Source organism: Mercenaria mercenaria, chromosome 6, assembly GCF_021730395.1.
Source record: "Mercenaria mercenaria strain notata chromosome 6, MADL_Memer_1, whole genome shotgun sequence".
NCBI classification, from domain to species: domain Eukaryota; kingdom Metazoa; phylum Mollusca; class Bivalvia; order Venerida; family Veneridae; genus Mercenaria; species Mercenaria mercenaria.
Window position 1 is genome coordinate 20,469,257 of NC_069366.1, and position 20,820 is coordinate 20,490,076.

The window sequence follows — 20,820 nt, forward strand, 5'->3', positions numbered from 1 at the left end:
AGAATGCCATAAATAGACTTGCCCGCAGGAAACGAGTAAGAAAGAAACGAGAAATGTCTGACAAAACAATCTAACCCAGTCTTTCTAAACGCAGTAAAATTCTAAACTGTCATTCTGAAGCCATTTCAATGAACGTAATTAGAATAGAACTAAAATAATTGTCAAAATAAAAACATTTCTTTCCATGGAACTAATTCAGATATCGCACGTGTACACTTGACACACGAGTCACACAACCGATATTTTGTTTTCAATGAAATGGGGAATTTAAGAGGCTACCAGGCGAGACAAAAGGTTTTCGTAGCCGGGAACATGAAGCCCAAAAGTAAACTGTTCAGAAAGCTTAAACTAAAAACAGGCAGTACGTCGGTAAAACTAAATAAACAATACACTCAGGCAGGGTTGTAGTAATGCTAATGTTAATGCTAATGCATTATTAATGCATTATTTTTTTCAAATAATGCCAAGTAATGATTAATGCCACAATTTTAGCATTGAAAATAATGCTAATTTAATGCCAAAGTAAGTAATGCTAATGCTAATGCTTAGCATTACTTAGGCATTGTTTTTTGTATCACTGAAAAAAAAACATAATACATATGTATGCTGTTATTTACACAGGTTGTAGCAGTTCTTTAATAGATTATTGTTTATTTTTATTAAACTGTCTAATGGTATAATTGCCTTTTGTTCAATGTACACCTGAAAGATTTTGAACAATACATTTAAAACCTGGAATAACTCTAAAGTGCAAATTTATAACAATAATAGCCACAGACCTGTGACATAATTAAGATTTGTTACCCAAAATATCAAACAGAATCTATTATCTTTTGACACCTTTTTATCAATCAACAGTATGCCACTGACAGTGATGTTTAAGACCTTAAGGCAGCTAGCTTTTACATGTCATGTCAAATTAGGCTGTTAGGGAGCCATTAAACAGGTACTTTACTTTCTCTAATAATTTAAATGCTCATGCATGCTGTACTTCAACATAAGTTGTTGTTTTTTTTGTTTTTTTTTCTTGTGGGGGGAGGGGGGGGGGGGGGGGGGGGGGGTTGATAAAATAATGGTAAAAGAAAAAAATCAGATATAATACAAGGAAGTCATACATGTATTTAACTATACGTGTAGTTGACCTAGGTAAACTGGGATCAGGTAAACTATTTAAAAATGATTAAATGAAAAACAAACAAATAGTGCATGTGATAATAACATGCAATGATTCACAAAAAGTAATGGTAATGCTAATGTTAATGCTAATGCATCCTATGTAATGCTAATTTAATGCATTATTTTGATAAAAATGAGTAATGCTAATGCTAATTTAATGCCAATTTTTTCCAAATAATGCTAATTTAATGCATTACTTTTGCAAGTAATTATTAACAACCCTGCACTCAGGGACTTAAACCTTTACCCTGCTTAATTTCTAACATGGACTGGTCCGTCATTCAATTTGGGCAATACCATTTATTATTTGAATGAGTGTTCTCTGAAAATTTACTGACAGAATAGCGCGGATAGTGCAGACTATGATCAGGCTGCACGGATGTAATCTTGGTCTGCACTGGTCGCAAAGGCAGAATCAATTTGCCGCCAGCAGGCTTAGGGTTGAAAACGCTCGAAAAGATGTCTTGGTGCATGTTTTTATAAAATGTTGCCTAAAAAATAAGACAATTTTAAAAGCTGATATTTTAGCTGAAGCTCATAACTGGGTGGTATTTGACACTGTCTCTTTTCAGCCTTTCAATAAAAAGAACTCTGCTCCTTTGTAACGTCTCTTTTTGAGAAGAGTAAAAGTCATTTCTGATGACTAGACCTGTAATTTGATAAAATTCCAAACATTCTGATGTTGATCATGAGTTTGTAATCGACTTTAACATGCAATAACACTTAAATATTGTGAGTTTTGTTTGACGTGAATAACATTTTTGTAAATTGAGAAATAAATAATCTTTAAGTTGAAAAAGAACAAATACATTTGTCATTAAATTACGAAATCGAGGAGTTGGAAAACGTGTTTGATATGTCTCAATATTGTTTGTGTTGCCATGTGAACATATATCAGACATGTTGCTTTGTCATGATTGTGATTGAAATATATATTTTATTAGACTTGCCATTCCTTGTTCTTGACTTGATATAATGAACAAAGTGTATATTTGTTGTCTGATTCTAGAAATAGCATATTTGTCTGACAAACCTTAAAATGAATTAATTTTATACTTGTGAAAGACATAAAGTGCAGCAGAGGAACACGCTGATGATAAAATGTCCATCACTGGAATGAGTCACAACACACTAATGACTTCATTTCCAATATTAAAGGACATAGATCGTTCTAGGGAATGGGTATTTCAGATATCAATTGAAGACTGGCTTTTATAATAACAATATACAAAGGTACTAATAAGACGCCGTTCTGTTTTCCGTGTTTCAAATTTTCACTTTTCGGAACTGACTTTGTAAGCTACATACTGCGATGGTAATCGTGCATCAAAAGCATAAAAATGCTACTAACTGCTCATACGTTTTTGTGCCCCCACCCCACATCCACCCCGTGAGTGGTGGGGGCATATAGATTTGGTCTTGTCCGTCCGTTCGTGGGACCGTCCTCCCGTCTGTCCGAATTTCGTGAGGCACCTAGCTCAAAAAGTATTTAATATAAATTGATGAAACATTGCGTGAGTCTTTATCATGATATGAACTTGCGCACCTCCTATATTTGGTCTGGCTCCGTCCCCAATTTCCAGAGTTATGGCCCCTAAAATGGTAAAAAATGCACCTTTTCACCGTGTGACACGCCTAGCTCAAAAAGCATTTGATATAGATTCATGAAACCTTGCATGAGTCTTAATCATGATATGAACTTGCGCACCTTCTATTTTTCATGTGGGTCTGCCCCCTATTTTCAGAGTTATGGCCTCTGAAATAGTCAAAAATGCACATTTTCACCTTGTCAATCGCCTAGCTCAAAAAGTATTTCATATAAATTGATTAAATCTTGCATGAGTCTTTAATATGATATTAACTTGCGCACCTTCTATTTTTTTTTGTCTGGCTCCCCCCCTATTTTCAGGGTTATGGCCCCTGAAATAATCAAAAATGCACATTTTCACCTTGTGACACGCGTAGCTCAAAAAGTATTTAATATAGATTCATGAAACCTTGCATGACTCATAATCATGATATGAACTTGCACACCTTCTATTTTCATTTCGTTCCACCCCCTATTATGAGTTATGGCCCCAGAAATAGTAAAAAATGCACATTTTCACCTTGTGACGCATCTAGCTCAAAAAGTATTTAATATAAATGGTTGAAATCTTGCATAAGTCTTTATCATGATATAAACTTTCATCAACACCTCTTATATTTTGGCTGGCTCCATCCCCTATTTTTAAAGTTATGGCCCCTGAAATAGTAAAAAATGCACATTTGCACATTTGCACCTTGTGACGCATCTTGCTCAAAAAGTATTTAATATAATGGTTGAAATCTTGCATAAGTCTTTATCATGATATAAACTTTCATCAACACCTCTTATATTTTGGCTGGCTCCATCCCCTATTTTTAAAGTAATGGCCCCTGAAATAGTAAAAAATGCACATTTGCACCTAATTATGTGCCTAGGTCAAAAAGTTTTTAATGTAAATTCATAAAACCTTGCTTGAGTCTTTATCATGATGTGACCTTGCACAATTGGCATTCTTCTTGAGAACCTTAGCGCTTGTTACAGAGTTATGGCCCTTGAAATCGCCAAAATAGTGGATTTTATTTGTTTGTGATGCTCATAGCTTAAAAGGTATATGGCCTAGACTCATGAATCCTTTTCATAAAATGTTTGTTGAGGCTATACCTCATTAAGACTGCAAACATTTGGATTATTGCCCTTTATTTGTGACAAATGTACCAGTAGGGGGCACACACTGTGTCCTCCAGACACATTCTAGTTTTCTACAGGTACCATTTTGCGACACGAGTTTCCGCAAGCAAGAAAAATGGACTCCACACGTAAACTAATTCTCTATTATAAGTAAGTCTAGTCTTGTTTCTGATGCGTATGCAACAACTGAGAGTATTACACTATTTTATGATTAAGGAGTATGGTAGGTGTAAATAATAAGCTTTTATGCTCCCAAAAGGTAGTATCAAGGCGGTGTCCCGCAGTGTATGCTTGTGTCTCATTTAACTTTATGTATACATGTACTCTGCCGATGCTCAGGTGTAAACATTTACGCGCAGCCCTATTTCCATGCAAAGTTGGGTGCTGCATAGAAAACTGAAACTGATTTTGATAAAACGCCTATTTCTATACAATGACATATTCAATAACGTTGAACATTAATTCAATGAAACAAAACTTTAAATGTTAATGATGAAATGTAAAAACTCAGAACAACTGAAGTCTCTAAAATAACATGTGTTTCGATTTTTTTTTTAATGTATCAAGTAATTTACATTTGCGTAGTGCTTACTTCAGTTTATTCCACAGTTTCGGATTAGTGGTACTTGAAACTTCTGTTGTTTACTGTTTGCACTTAACTGTTCCTTGAATGTAGCTCTCCCATGGCCCAGTTGTTAGAAACGTAAACCGACTGATAAACCAACCGCCGGTTATTTTTTGATTAAAATATGTCTTGCTGAGAAACTCTAGTATGATCTTTTGATTTACTATAAAGACCTTTTAGTGTTCATAGTTATTGACTCATATACATTTTTTTTTCAAAGTCTTCTAAAATGCCCAATTAAATCACCTGTTAAAGTTTCTAACAAATGGGTCATGTTGACCTTTTGTCCTTGTTTTTGAAATAAAATTAATAAACTTAATATCAGCTGATTTACGTCTAGTCAACCCTAGAACTCCAACACCAAAGAAGAAGTGTGCTTCCGTGGCCAAGCGGTAAGGTTTAGTTACACAGAACCTGTTGCCACATACTGATGTGTGATGGAGATTTATTCGTGCGGGGAAGCCATCCAACTGGTTTACGGAAGGTTGGTGGGTTTACAAAGGCACCAGCCTAAATATGAAACAAGGTTAGCTTTTCGAAAATATTAAAAGCTAGTCAGCGGCCCGTTCATTATGCTATTGTACACATACTGGTATACCGCCAATCAATGAGGCTAAAAGACGCAGCTTTCATTTAGAAAGAGTCTCTTTGGGTTTATATAGTACAATAGCTGTTTTCCAGCTTACTGATGCATCTGCAATTGCCCGAACTGTAACAGCAAGGTAAAAATAACTTCATAGGGGTCTTCTGTTGTTTTAATCAAAAGTCCTGTCGTAGTACTTACAGATCTATGGAGACGAGACGAGGCCTTCCGCTACACTCAAAAGCTGGAAAAGTCAACAAATGACGTACATAGTTTCGGTGTGATTCAAAACCAAACTAAACAAATTTTATAAATGCAAAAACAACATGTGATCCAATATTCATCAGCTGCATTCATCTGAGGAAAGGTTAGGCCCTGCAAAGACAGAGGTGATTGAAGTTGAGGAATAGCCGCTTGAGCCAGTAAACCCTAGTAGCAAACAGTTGGCAACAGAGGTGTGAAGAGTACCGTCAGTAGATCTGTTTTGGTGACTGTCTAGTTTAGATGACTCTCATGCAAGAAAGGCTGGCTTTCTTTTTAAAGAATCTAAAGATAAAACGGATGGATTTAAAATGTTCAAAAGTATAAACAAATTTCTATCATCATAGACAACCAAGCAGTGAAAGTACTTGACACACTTACAGATATATTTCATTTGTAAACTAAATGAGCCGCGCCATGTGGAAACCAACATAGTGGGTTTGCGACCAGCATAGATCCAGACCAGCCTGCGCATCCACGCAGTCTGGTCAGGATCCATACTGTTCGCTTTCAAAGCCTTTTGAAATTAGAGAAACCGTTAGCGAACAGCATGGATCCTGACAAGACTGCGCGGATGTGCAGGCTGGTCTGGATCCATGCTGGTCGCAAACCCACTATGTTGGATTTCTCATGGCAAGGCTTAAATGTTTATATTATACTGTTGAATTTTCATGAAACCAGTTTAATAGCAATCTTTATTTTCAAGACACAATTCAAGACAGTTAGGAAAAGTTAGGACTGAGTAAGATGCACCATGGACTTTATCTAAGTACGAACTTTTGCGACATTGTCTCTATTAGCTGCTAGTATAGCAAAACGTTAGTGAATGGACTGGTTTACATGAATTATTCATTAAACTGAGAAAACACTTGACTTAAAGAGCAGCTATAACCATTGGCTAAAACATGCGTTATTTTATAACGTAATCATATCCATCACTTTTTGTTGTCTTGGCAACAAAACTCACACTATGCCAGATGCTGCTAATACTGTGAATGAAATATACGTAGTATGAACCAACATGTCATTGTGACGTGATACACTGTTAATAGATCTATTTTAATATACAGCAACATATCTTACACAACGCAATGTTCATGTATGGAAAACCTAGACTGCCTTGACATGATGTTTTTCTTTTTTTTTTTTTTTTTTTTTTTTTATTTTATTACGTAGTAATTCCAGATTGTGTTGTGTCTTTGCTAGTTTTGTACAATTAATATTTCGTCATGTTTATTTCCTAATATATTCAGAATAAATTATTATTTGTTATGTAGATTAAACAATTTGTTATGTACATGTTCGAGTTTCACCGGTATATTTCTTAGTTTGTGCTGTGCATTTACTAGTTAATAGTTCGTTATGTGCATTTTGCAATATATTCCGTACAAATGATAATTTGTTATGTAGATAAAACATATTCGGTACAAATTGTAATTTGTTATGTAGATTAAACAGTTTGTTATTTACATTTCAGTGACTAGTTTGTCCTGTACATTTCTTAGTTTGTGCGGTACATTTGTTAGGTAGGTTTGTTTTGTAGGTTGAATTACTAGTTCATCATGTGCATTCTCCAATATATCCGGTACAAATAATAATTTGTTATAAATATTAAACAGTCTGTTAAGAAAACTTTCTTAGTTTGTGTTGTGCATTTAAGCAGTTTGTTCTGTACAATTAATTGTTCTTCATGTGCATTTTCCAATATATCAGGTACAAATAATAATTTGTAGATAAAGCAGTTTCTTATGTACATTTATTAGTTTGTCCTGTACATTTCTTAGTTTATGCTGTGTATTTAGCAGTTTGTTCTGTACAATTAATAGTTCATTATGTGCATTTTCCAATAAAACCTGTACAAATAATAATTTGTTATGTAAATAAAACAGTTTGTTATGTACATTTACTAGATTTTCCTGAACATTTCTTAGTTTTTGCTGTGCATTCAATAGTTTGTTTTGTCCAATTAATAATTCATGTACATTCACAGTATATTCGGTGCAAATTATGATTTCTCTATAAACGTATGAAAATTTAATTTAATATACAGTAACTTTAAAAACTTCATTTTATTTCGCTTTATGAATACCCGACTGTGTGTAATAGTGTAAAGTGCATGCTTACTTGTGCAAACCTGAATGTATGTCATAAAGCCTGACTTCACGTTTACAATGATTTTTGTGCTAATATTATACTAACATAAATAAGAATGTCGAACATTTGTTATATGAGAAACCTCCACGTGTGATAAAATAAAGTCTAACATTAACGCATCATAACTGATATCTAGTTTCATAACCAGATAAGAGGTTGTCAAGATTTTCCTACCTTAAAATGGAATTCGCTTATTTTTGGAAAAAGACATTTATGTATTTAAGCCCACAGGGAGAATCGCAGGTTGTATTATCGATCTCCAGGTGAGGCATTTGCTCTCCGTGACAATTTTAAAAAAGGCATTGTGCCTGAAATCACTCGCCCTCCCCCTCTCCACCTCTAATATATGTTGAGAAGATGGAAGTTACTTGCGTCGAACAGGTTAGTACTGGTGCTAAATCTATGTTACATAACTGAAATACTGTTGAAAAGAAACGGCCAACAAACCATACACTTTAAAAAATGGGTCGAGGCCGAAAAGTAAATAAATTATATAAGATTGTTGATACTTATTCCCAAATATAATTAAAAGAGAAGAACATTCGTTTATGCATAACTGCAAGGTCTTTCGAAACAATTGCATATTCTAAATTATGATCATATTCTCTTCGACCAAGCTCTTATATAAAAAACTTCCTCAAACTGAACTCAAAACAAAACACTGCCTAATTGATTTGATTGGTTTAAAATCGGGGCAGAACACGTTTCAACAGATCAGTCCAGTTTATAAAATGCGTTGACATTCTAAGAATAAAAGACAAACAAGTTTCATTCCAATCTCATTAAATAAAACAAAGAAACCTGTGTTATGAATTGAAGAAAAATACTTTCACTCTTACCTTTTAAGCTTTTATTACGTATCTATGGCACACGCAGTAAACATTTTCTCACAATTTATTCACTGTCAAAAACATCTGACTACATGTATGTAAATTTATACTCGGGTCATAGAATCGTCAAAACGACATACGAGTACGTGTTGCTGTAGCAACTTGTCTGACACAATTCTTTTGTTTTTGTGAAACAAAACGAATTTGTCTCAAAATACCCTTGACACTTTCTAAAACAAGAAAATATGCCTTAAACATTGTTCTTGATGCCGTTTTTGTGGAAACAAACATATTTAAAGTCAATTATTTATGTTTCTCCTTTTAGAATTAATGGGGAAATTACTAAAACATGTGTTCTCACGAAATGTTTCACCGTCTAAATGGCCCAACCTGTTAGAACTTAAAGTATTTCCTCAGAAACACGAATTCAAACCAACGTAACTTTTAACTGAAAACTTTACAGAGAGGTCTTTTTAACATTCTTCACTTGAGACAAATATTAAAGTTTAAGGACTGGATGAAAACCTATATCAACTTAAATTGGGAAATAGATTTTAGCTTCGGTCTTCGTGATTAGTGTTTTATTCGCCAAACTAAAATCTATTTCCTATGGTGGCATATTTCTGCCACGAGATAGCTAGGTAGCTATCACGATAATTTGTAAACTTTCCAGGAAATGTGTACATTTTTTCTGAAACATTTCAGCAATAAATAATATTTTCTGGATATTTTCATTCATTTCCTGAAAATGTTTTTGCGCAAAATTTCGCGTTAATGCTTGGAGCTGCCACAAGATGCTCGGTAACTATCACGGTAATATTTTAAACTTTCCAGCAAAGTTGTACTTTTCTTTCGAAAACATTGTCGCAATAAATTATTTTTCTCTATATGTCTTTTATTTCCATGAAACTTTAGGTTATTACAATAAACTTTTCAGAAAAGTTCGAAATATCAAGATGATTTCTGAAAGTATCGAGAAAGGTAATCTAACTAATAAATGACAGTTGCGGGCACTTACACAAAAAATATCGAGAAAATAATGTAAATTACCGCAATAATATTTCCAGGAAACCTTCCACTATTGAGATAATCTTTTCAGAAAACTACGCTTTATCAGGATAATTTTTTAAAGTATCGCGATAGCTACCTAGCTATCTCATGGCAGAAATATGCCAGCATAATTTCCATTCTAACACGTTCGAATTACACCAGGAAGGCATACTAATCTGGAATCTTTTTTAGGCGGAATAGCCAAAAGTAGATCATTTTGCGAAACGTATTTTAATCGATAAGGCAATACACGGTAAAATCCTTCTTTGTTTATTTAAAGAAAATCTTAAAAGTGTTAGAATGAACCATATCAAATCTTGTACCTTGTTACCTCACTTGTTAACACCTCTCCTTCTCATACGTCCTCAACACCTCTCGGTCTGGTACCTCGTAAGGTTTTCGGTCTTGTACCTCGTAAACACCTTACGTTCTGGTACCTTGTCAACACCTCACGTTCTGGTACCTCGTCAACAGCTCATGATTTGACACCTCGTCAACACCTCTCGTTCTTGTACCTCGTCAATACCTCACTTTCTGGTACCTCGTCAACACCTCACGTTCTGGTACCTGGTCAAACCCCCGAGTTCTAGTACCTCGTCAACACCTCATGTTCTGGTACCTTTTCAACATCTCATGTTCTGGTACCTCGCCAACATCACTTATAAAGTCTTTCAAATCAACACATCGACGGTATAAATTTTAAATTGTTTACATTTTATTTACAAATAATTTTATACACATTTTATTAGTTCCCTTTGGTTGCAAACCTTTTTCGGGGACTATAGGATTACGTTTTTCCGTCCGTCCGTCCACAGTTTCTTGTCAGGTCCATAACTCTGTCATTCATTTAATAATACGAGGCACAAATGTTCCCCATGATAAGACGACGTGTCACATGTGCAAAACCCGGACCCCGTGCTCAACGGTCAATGTCACACAAGGATGTCAAATATCAACAGGGCTTGTTTTCTGTCCGATCTGTAGCTCAACAATTCATGTAGAGATTTTTATATTACTTGGCACAAATATATCCAATAATAAGACAATTTGTTATGCATAACTTTCAGACCCCTAGCTAAAAGGTCAATGTCACATTTGGCGGACAGATGTTAACATGTCGTGAACAGGGTCTGTTCCGTGTCCGGGCCAGAACTCTGTCATCCATCAAGGTATTACAATATTGCTGGGCATAAATGTTCCTCATAATCACACAATGTGTCTTGCTAAAAAACAGACCCCTGTCTCAAAGGTCAAGATCTCACTTGGAGATCAATAGTCAATAGTTTTTTCCTCCTCTCCGTTCCATAACTTTGTCATGCAAAACAGGACTTAAATATTAGTTAGAACAAATATTTTCCTGGATGAGACGATGTGGCATACGCAAAACCCAGACCCTAAGGTCAAGGTCACACTTGAAGATCAAAGACCAACAAGGCCTTTTTCCTGTCCGGTCTGTAACTTAACAGTCCTTAAAAGGATTTAATGTTACCTGGCACAAATGTTCGCCATAATAAGACGACGTGTTATGCGCAACACCCAGACCCCTAGATCAAAGGTCAAGGTCACACTTGGAGGTCAAATCTCAGTAAGTTTTTTTTTCTATTCTTTTCGGTCTATAGCTTTGTCATGCAAATCATGATTTAAATACTAATTGGTACACATATTCTCCTGTGTGTGACGACGTGTCGTGCGCAAAATGCATACCATTAACTCATAGGTCAGGGTCATGAATGGGGGTCAAAGGTCAATTTGGTTTTTTTCCTGTCCAGTCTGTAACTCAACAATCCTTAAAGAGACCTTTATATTACTTGGTAAAAATGTACTCCATAATAAGACAACATGCCATGCACAACACTCAGACCCCTAGCTCATAGGTTAAGGTCACACTTCGAGTTCAAAGGTAAATAGGTTTTTTCCTGTATGGTGAATAACTCTGTCATCCATTAGGGGATTTTGATATTACTTGGCACAAATATTTTCAATAATGAGGCAACGTGTCTTACGCACTACCCTTAACCCTAACTCAAAGATTAAAGTCAAAGTCAGAGGTCAAATGTCAATAGGTTTTTCTCCCTTTCTGGTCCATAACTCGTCCATTAAGGGAGTTCAATATTACTTGACGCAAATGTTTCCCATAATAAGACAATGTATCACGTGCATACCCTTAGCTCAAAGGTAAAGGTCACACTTGAAGGTCATAAGTCAACATTGATCTTTTTCTGTCCAATCTGTAAAATATTTTAATAAAAGCTCATGTGTCGAATGGACCAAATTAAAAAAAAAAATGTTGGTTTATATTTTTCAGAATTATTTCCCTTAAATATGATGATTTCTTACATTTTCCCCCATATTTTCCCACCAATTTCAAAATTAAAATTATATACTTTTTTTATATTTATAGATGTTATTGCATGGCAATACTTCATTCACTTGTTTATTCTGTGACACGTATAGCAGAATTTATCAATGATTTTAGGAACGGGTTACTGATATACCAGAATAGAGTACCTCCTTTTTGAAGAGTATTCAATTCCTACTATAAACCTACTTTGACCGCAATTTTCAAGGGGTGTGGGGGGGGGGGGGGGGGGGGGCGGGGGGGAGGCGTAGGTTCAAGCCCCACTGGGACCAAATTTTTTTTTCCTTATTTTTCTTTTTTCTAGTAAGTTTTAACTTCTTTCAAGACTTGTTATTGATTTATTGTAAAAAAGTGGAAAAAATTCATTTAATAAGTGATTTTTTGCTGTTCAAAGTGAATTTACCTCTGAAACAGAAGGGGTAGAGTAAGACATTTTAAAAAATACCGAGTTACATGCGGTAAAAGTTCTGTATTTTGCCTTTATTCTTTATAGTGAGTAGGTTATATGAAAAAGATGTTTCCTTTTGTGAAGAAAGCACCATACTTTGTATGTAACTATTTTGAAGTATGCTGAATCCAAAAATAGGAGGAGACACGTTGTTCGCTAACCTCAATTAGCTTAAAATGAGGCCCCAAAAAGGGACCTATATTCTATGTATTTTAATCATATGTTTTTGTAAGCAATGTCCAAAAGGTTAATTTATAACTTAGATAAGTAACTATTATTGACATAATATTTATCTAGTTACATTTTATACACATTTAATATAGGACACTGACAAATGACATAGATGAGGCCCTAAAAGGGGGAAATTGTTTAAAAATTTCATTTACAGGATGACTATCTTTAATTGTGAATATTATATCACTCTGGTAAACAAAACTTATTTTAGTATTTTTAAAACTATATCAAAATATTATTTAAACATTCTTTACATTTTGAGGTTCATTAAGGGTATTTTATAAAACAAGTTCAATATAGGTACATACTGTAATTCATATAATCAACTTTACAGTACTTATACATGGAGTACCGATAGTTCAATTTCCCTATGAATATTATTATTAAGCATTCAAAAGAGTACCTAAAGAAGGGGATATTTTGTGTTTTTCTTGTAAATTCAATAACTAATGTAAATTCATGTAAAACGTATTATACAAAAGATAATAGGTAAGGGTAGATTTCTCGGAAGCACAGAGCATCAAAAACACAGCCCCAGAGCCACGCATTTACATAGTAGGCCCACAACAAAAAGAAGCTGTAATGGAAAAATATTTCAGACGGGTTGCTTCAAACATCCAACAAGTACATATTAATACAAGCTAAATATTGATAAAGGTTAAGGAAATGGTAAGGGGCGAAATGGGGTCGAGGGTGGGGGAGAAATCCGAAGGGGAAAGTTGAACAAGGACAATACAAGGGAATGCCATGTTCTTTAAAAAACTTTCGCACTACAACGTAAACCACAATAGCGCAGACACTCATGTACAAAAGACAAACACACAACGACGATCAACATAGAAAAACGAACAAGCAACACATAAGAAAACAGTAGGGCACCGTTATAGACTCACAAGCTTGCAAACGCATCCACACAAGTAGGAAAAAACAATCAAGTACCGTCTTGGGATTCGGCTGCCGAAATAAAGAGGAGCCACGAAAACTTACTAAAAGTAAAGGGGAGGGGATGCAAAAAGTAACGTAAATGCAAGGGAAAGGAGAGGGCAAAAGGGGGGAGGGTGGGTGGGTGGGGGGGGGGGGGGGGGGGGGCGGAGGATAAACGCTTACAACAAATAAGAAAACATACGCAACACACAATACAAGACAGACAAAAACATAATTTCTATGTTTTTCAAGACAATTAATGACTTCAAGCTAAAGCATACGATCATCCTAATGCTTTCTTTACAACAAAAGAAAGTGGAATGTGAGCTTAATGTATTGTATTTATTATTGCTAATTTATACTATATTCAATGATTTTAATTTATTTGAATTTGATTAAGATTTCAAGTTTTAGAATCTGTCTAAATTCCGCTTTCTTAAAAATAGCACCGGTATTGTATGATAGATTAACCTTTGTACGGTTTGAACCAACGGCCTTCTTATTGATCTGACAACACCTTTACCACTAGACGGTCTCTCTCACTGAACCACTCCAAAGAGCAGTGATTTCCTGCAGACACCCCAAGAACGCAAATAGGTACATATAAAAATATGTTAAAGATGAAAATATGATACAGAAATAAAGAAAGTCATACCAATAGAGTTAGATGTAATTTTTTTAACGTAAAGATTAATCGATTAGTTTATAAACAATGTCTCCTTAAAATATACTGAGCTACAGTTATTTTGCATATTAAGCCTTTTGATAAATAACGAAATAGTGACTGACTTTGTATGTATTCTTGTAGTTACAGTGATGAGTTTCCTCCAACTTATAGCAGCTAATTATGAAGCATATTGCATAATTAAAGCTAAGTACCAGTTCTCTTGACCATTTCCAGTTGACAGGATTAGCAATGTCAATGCATGCTATAAATGCCTGTCTACAATCTGCTTGAAATAATGTTATTTGCTGCATACGTGAACAACTCTCAGGGTTTGCTTTCATTACGTCTAATTGCTTAAGAAAATATGTTCTCTTGCCTTATTTTGATATTTCTTTGCATGATAGAACAACCTATCCTTCCAGATGCCATGTGCGCTTCTTGAATCTTTTAAAAACGGCATAACCATAAGTAAAGATATCCTATGCGTTTATTGAGACAGTATCACAAGATAATGCATTATAAAGAATATTAGCTTTAAGTCTACTAGTTTTACTATAGAAAATACCAGTGTGTATCAGTGTTGGTTGCTCGTAAGATTATCCCCTTGTGGTTTTGTTTTTATGCATCTACGGCAAACAAATGTGTACCTTGTGGAACTCATACCAGTTAGTGCACCATATGTTGTGACTTCAAACTTTTGGAACAATACATGGTCATGTTATAAACAAAGGTATCAAGCTGTAAGTCAGTAAATGGTGCCAGATACCATTCTAGTTCCAAAAGAAAATAGACAGCATGAAAACATCTAAATTACCTGATGTTCACATTTCTAATATTTATATACGAATCCATGTTTGGGGAGAGACATTAAGGTATGAATATACTAAATAGCTGGCTTTTTTATTCTAGATAAAATTGACAAATTTCAAATGGCTACAGCACAGAGCAGGACCCGTTTTAAATGTCTGTAACTTACATTTTTACATTTTCTTAAAGAATATTGTCAGTGCTGAAAAAAAAACATCCTATCATATTATTGCGAAAATGCTTCCTATATGTCAAGGATAGAGAGAGGATATTATGTGATTTCAGTAAAAAATGTAAATAGGAAGGAAAAAAGCTCTACAGAGCAATGTAGGAGGACTTTTTGAATGTGCCATTTTGCGACTACCATGATTTGTTTTTCCGCGCCAGTTTTCTATCTAGTTTCTGAATACCTTAATTGTGACCCTTGCATTGCTTAATTCTGTTGAATCTGGATTGACCAGTAATGACACTTGGCTTTCATTACTCTGTACACTTCATAGAACCAGTCAAATGCCAGTGCAATGACACATTCATGTACATATAAATTTGTCAAACAAATGTATTAGAGAAGCACTGGAAAACCTATTAGAATTCTTAGATATCTATTGAATGCGTGTAAATATATGTTTCTTTTATTTTATGGGTTTTTGGATGAGTTATATGATTTGAAAACATGATTATTTCATATACTGTTATGTAACATAAAAAATGGTCCATTGAAAGGCCTCTCTTTTTTATATAAATCTATTGCCCTAATAAATCCAGATATAGGTTACCTCGTGGACCTAAACATGTGAATATTTTTACTTTCTTGATATTTTATACATAAGATTCATGAATTCTGTTTCTTTACTTATGTTAAGTTCAGTAATATGATATTTTAACGAATGAAATAATAATTTGCCCTTAAAATATGATTTTTAACAATTTTCCCTTGAAGGACCTCGTATTATTTTTCCTGAGTCATGTGTATTGAATGCGTATAAAATCTAATTGAATAAATTTTGTTTCAAGGGTTATAATTGGTTAAGGTAATGAATTAACATTTTTGAAATTGTTCTAGATATATTTAATTGAAATAAATAAAAGGTAGTTCCCCTTTGGGGCCTCATGTTTTGGTCTATTCAAGCCAACAAATCGTATATGTAGTCCATTTCTGATCCAGTATACTTTATAATACTTAAATACAAACGTTCATGCTTTCTTCATAAGAAACATCTTTTCACACGCAGTTTTGAAATTAAACATACAGTAAAATCTAATTACCTCCCTTTTTAGTGTGTATCTTGAAAAATAAGAGTATTTTGTAGTAAACTTTGTATATTTGTCAATACCAAATGGTTGTTTGTCTATGCTAGTGATATGTTATCCATGTTTAGATCATGTGAAACATTACTTTATAGATAAATTTCAATTCAAAGGAAAAAAAAATTTTTTTTCAAGACATTTTTACCTCCCCTTTTTAAACTGATTTAAAAGGAGGTTCCAGGGCAGATATAGCGTGTCTCCTTCTCTTGTAGGATTTGGGATACCTTAAAGTAATTTCATGCAAAATTTGGTGCTTTCTTCACAAACGGGAACATCTTTGCCATTTTTGTTCCATATCTTACGATTCGACCTTAGTTTTACAAAGTTGGAGTTAGAATTCTGTCTCATTAAATCCGTTTACTCGAGGCACCCTAGAAAAAATGATACTGACAGTTTTTATTTTAAGTTTTATAATTGTTTATCAATAGTTTGATGTTTCTTTCATAAAAAATAATGGTATAATGAATTCCCTGCAAACGTTTTAGATAAAGGCCACCACTTTGAAATTTGTCTCTACTTGAGCCTGAGGGAATACCATAAATTACACAAAATTAATAAAAAACGGCACGGTAAAAGTTTTTAAAAAATTGCAATTAAGTCCGAAGCACGGTCAACTGTAAGAATATACCCAGCAAATGCCATTTTTTAAACATTACTATTAGGGGCCTAATACCTTAAGTTTTCTTCCTGAGTTTGTGCCTTTTGAACCATATAAAAACTTGATCACACTGTTATGTACCTGCTGATTTTCTAAATATAATGTTTAATATAAAGGTTGAATTGATTAAAACTATAACTAAATTTAATGAAAAAGGGCGTTACAATAAAGATAAATATGCTAAAGCTCAGAATAAAGATAATACCAATGAGTATTTTAGAGATGATTTTTTAGAAATTCATTGCAGCCATGCATAGAGAGGGTTTTTTAGAGACTTTACAATACATACCAGGAGATAGGTTAAAAACCTTATTCACGCGGATCGTTAGAGTTCTCAATGACACTAATAGAGACTGTATTACCGCCATGCACACCTGAGTTTTTTTTTTAGAAACATTATTGACGCCGTACATATCGGAGGGTATTTTATAGACTTCACTGTCGCCGTTCATGATATCAGAGGGTATTTTATAGACTTCACTGTCGCCGTTCATGATATCAGAGGGTATTTTATAGACTACACTGCCGTCATTCATGATATCAGAGGGTATTTTAGAACCTTCATTGTCGCCATGCGTATCAGATGGTATTTAGAGACCTCATTGACACCCTTTGTATCGGAGGGTATTTTTTAGCTTTCATTGCCACAATGCATATCAGAGAGTATTTTTAATTAGAGACTTCGTTGTCGCCATGCATTGTAGGCCGTATCTTAAAGATTCATTTATTCATACCAGAGGATAACTTAGAAACTTGATTATCACCATGCACAGTGAGGCGTATTTGTCAGTGGTATGTCATGGCGTACTGCTACTATGTTAAATATTGCCTTACGTTGTGCAACAATGTTATATATTATAGATCAAATCAATGATATGATAATTACGGTGCCCCTAAAGTGACATGTTACACACTTTTTCTCCAATTAGGTAATGTGAGACTTTTTTTATTTCGTTTAAACGAAATGATTTCGTTTTAACGAAATGATTTCGTTTAAACGAAATAACTTATTTCGTTTAAACGAAATGATTTCGTTTAAACGAAATAGTTATTATTCGTTTAAACGAAATGATTTCGTTTAAACGAAATGATTATTAGAGTTTAAACGAAATAAAAAAAAGTCTCACATTACCTAACTGGAAAAAAAGTGTGTAACATGTCACTTTAGGGGCACCGTAGATAATGCTGCTACGACCTCTTTTACGTCCATGCTTAATACTAATAACATTTTAATAAAAATTATCAAGTTTTACGTATTCATATTGTTGTTTTGGCTGTAATACCAAAAACAGCTTATACTTTACGTCACAGAACATGTGCTTGTTATAACTCATCATGTGATTACGTAATCCAATACTGGGAATATACCCGAGTGGTTGAATCAGCAAAACAATATTGCTGGTGTCATGGCAACATGACAGTTTAACTTTGAGTGTAAATGAAATATTGTGTTGCATGATAATACTTCTGCGGCCACACAACAGTCAATACTTCATACCTTGAAAGTATGGCGTACCATTTGGGTCGAAAGTTTCCAGGTACCACAGGTAGTAATATATGAAAGTGAGCTAGTGAGAATAATAAATTGTCCTTTTATGTTGTTTGATTTTTGTTTGTTTGTTAAGCAAATTGTCAAGTACTTTGCTTTTGGCGGTCGACATACTTTGTAGTACAAATATACTATTACAATAAATGTATAAAAAACAATGTGAATGAATATAGCATGTCAAACGTTGCTAAATTATATAATTATAAAAATCAACGTAAATGAATACATTTAAAAAGGGCATTTCCTTAACTAAGGAGCAACTGACCTGGCAAGTGTTTCATTTGTTTTGTTACATATTTTCCTATAACTAAATTATAAGTCTTATGATTTCCAGATGACATAAGAGAAATGAACATTTTGAGTAATTGGCCATGAGCTACTGCTGCTACTGCTGTACTGCCAACTTCACTCCGATCTTCAATGGTTGTATCTTAAAGACGGGTGTTATGGACAGCACAATACGAAGTGAAATTCAGACACGATCATAGGACATTCATGAGCAAACTTAACAAATAATTCCAGAAAATCTACCAAATTCTGTTTCTAGCTCATGCAAGCTTAATCAGAAATATATTAGTTGTTTTCTTGTTATAGATTTAAATTGCATTTTTTTCTGGTGTTATGAATGCGTTAATCCTGTCAAATAACACACTGAATGCACCGAAGAGTTAGTTTAGAGACACACCGATACAGTTTAGGTCGTATGGCGACTTTTCTAGCTTTTGGTGGTAGAGTAAAACCCCAATTGTTTTCCAAACATTGTTTCAGGCACGCCGAGCACCAGGGTAGAACCCCCTACGTTCCTGGATAGCTTCCTCATTTTAAGATTTCTTATATAGCACAAATAAGGTTCTGAACCCCCGTAGTTTATGGAGCAAGTGAATCTACATGTGTAAGTCAGCGGCATCAACATCCTAAATAACAGAAATATTCTATAGATGACAATGAGAACACTGCAAGGACAATGACACTTAATGGTGAGGCGTAAAAGAAACAGAAACCTTAATTATGCCAATTAAGATACCTTATTAAAAGAGACGATCTATACAAAAAATTGTTTTAATATGATACTTGGGATTAATCACAGGAATTATTTAAGAAAACTATTATTCTTGCAAACTAACTGCTTTTTTTTTTCACTGGATATGGGTATGTTTTAATGGGAGAAAAGTTGTTTTAAAGTAACAAAACGATTCGCGTGATGTATATACATTATTTTGCCGTGCCATGAGAAAACCAACATAGTGGGTTTGCGACCAGCATGGATCCAGACCAGCCTGCGCATCCGCGCAGTCTGGTCAGGATCCATGCTGTTCGCTTTCAAAGCCTATTGTAATTAGAGAAACCGTTAGCGAACAGCATGGATCCTGACCAGACTGCGCGGATGCGCAGGCTGGTCTGGATCCATGCTGGTCACAAACCCACTATGTTGGTATTCTCATGGCACGGCTCATTTCTATTTTTGAAGTGCTGTACCAGGGCAGAATATTTATTGATTCGCAGATGGACATCTTGTATCTGCGTCTTGTTTCCTCCATTAAAACCTCTTTTTGTAGCATAAAAGATGCAGTTTGCTCCATAGAATGTTTTGCTGTATGCGTTTTCAGACACGAACGCACTGCCATCATCCATTGCCGTTTTCTTGCAACAGAAAGTAATAACGTGAAATTATGATAAAATAAGTAAGTTCTTCGCCGAAGTGGAAGAAATAGCTTTACACTAAAATTTTGTCACAGCTGATAAATCTTACTAAATATGTACGATTTGTCATGAATGTGTACAGTCTAATATACATAATTCATCAGTTTTTAATTAATAAGAAGTGGTAAAGTTAAGTACCATCAATTACTATATGGGCCATATCTCCATTGTTAGCTTATAAGACAGTTTGATGTTTTCTTTCTTTCTGTGGGAGAAGGAGCGAGACTCATTGTGAATCCTGGTTGAAACGTTTAATGTGTTTTAATATTTTGAGGAAAGAGTACTCGGTGGCGTCAGAATCGGCATATGAATTGGAGGATTACATTTTTTTTTTAGTTTTAATGAAACCCTTTACTATATTAATCTTACTCCACTGTCCTTGGCTGGATTTCTTTTTCTTTACTTTTAGTACAGGCGACCTCTCTTATAGATCTTTTTTTTCTATTTCCTTAGATACCCGTGAGCCAATTTTCTTCAGTGGGGCGTAATTAGATGTTCCAACTTCAAGTTTGTTCTAAAGCTGGTAAAATCAATTATATTGTCTTATATTTCAAGAGAAATATTATGTCGGAAAAGGTGAAGTACGAACGTGCACAAACTAAATATAGAATCAACAACCCACTTACTTTCTACAAATAGACGCTAAGTATCGTCTTAAGTTTCAGACGGCTTCTCCCCTGAAGCCTTGTGTCATTTTGAAATACTTTAATACAAATAAAGTGTACAAAATACTATCTAATGAAATTGATATTAACACATATCAGCTGTAA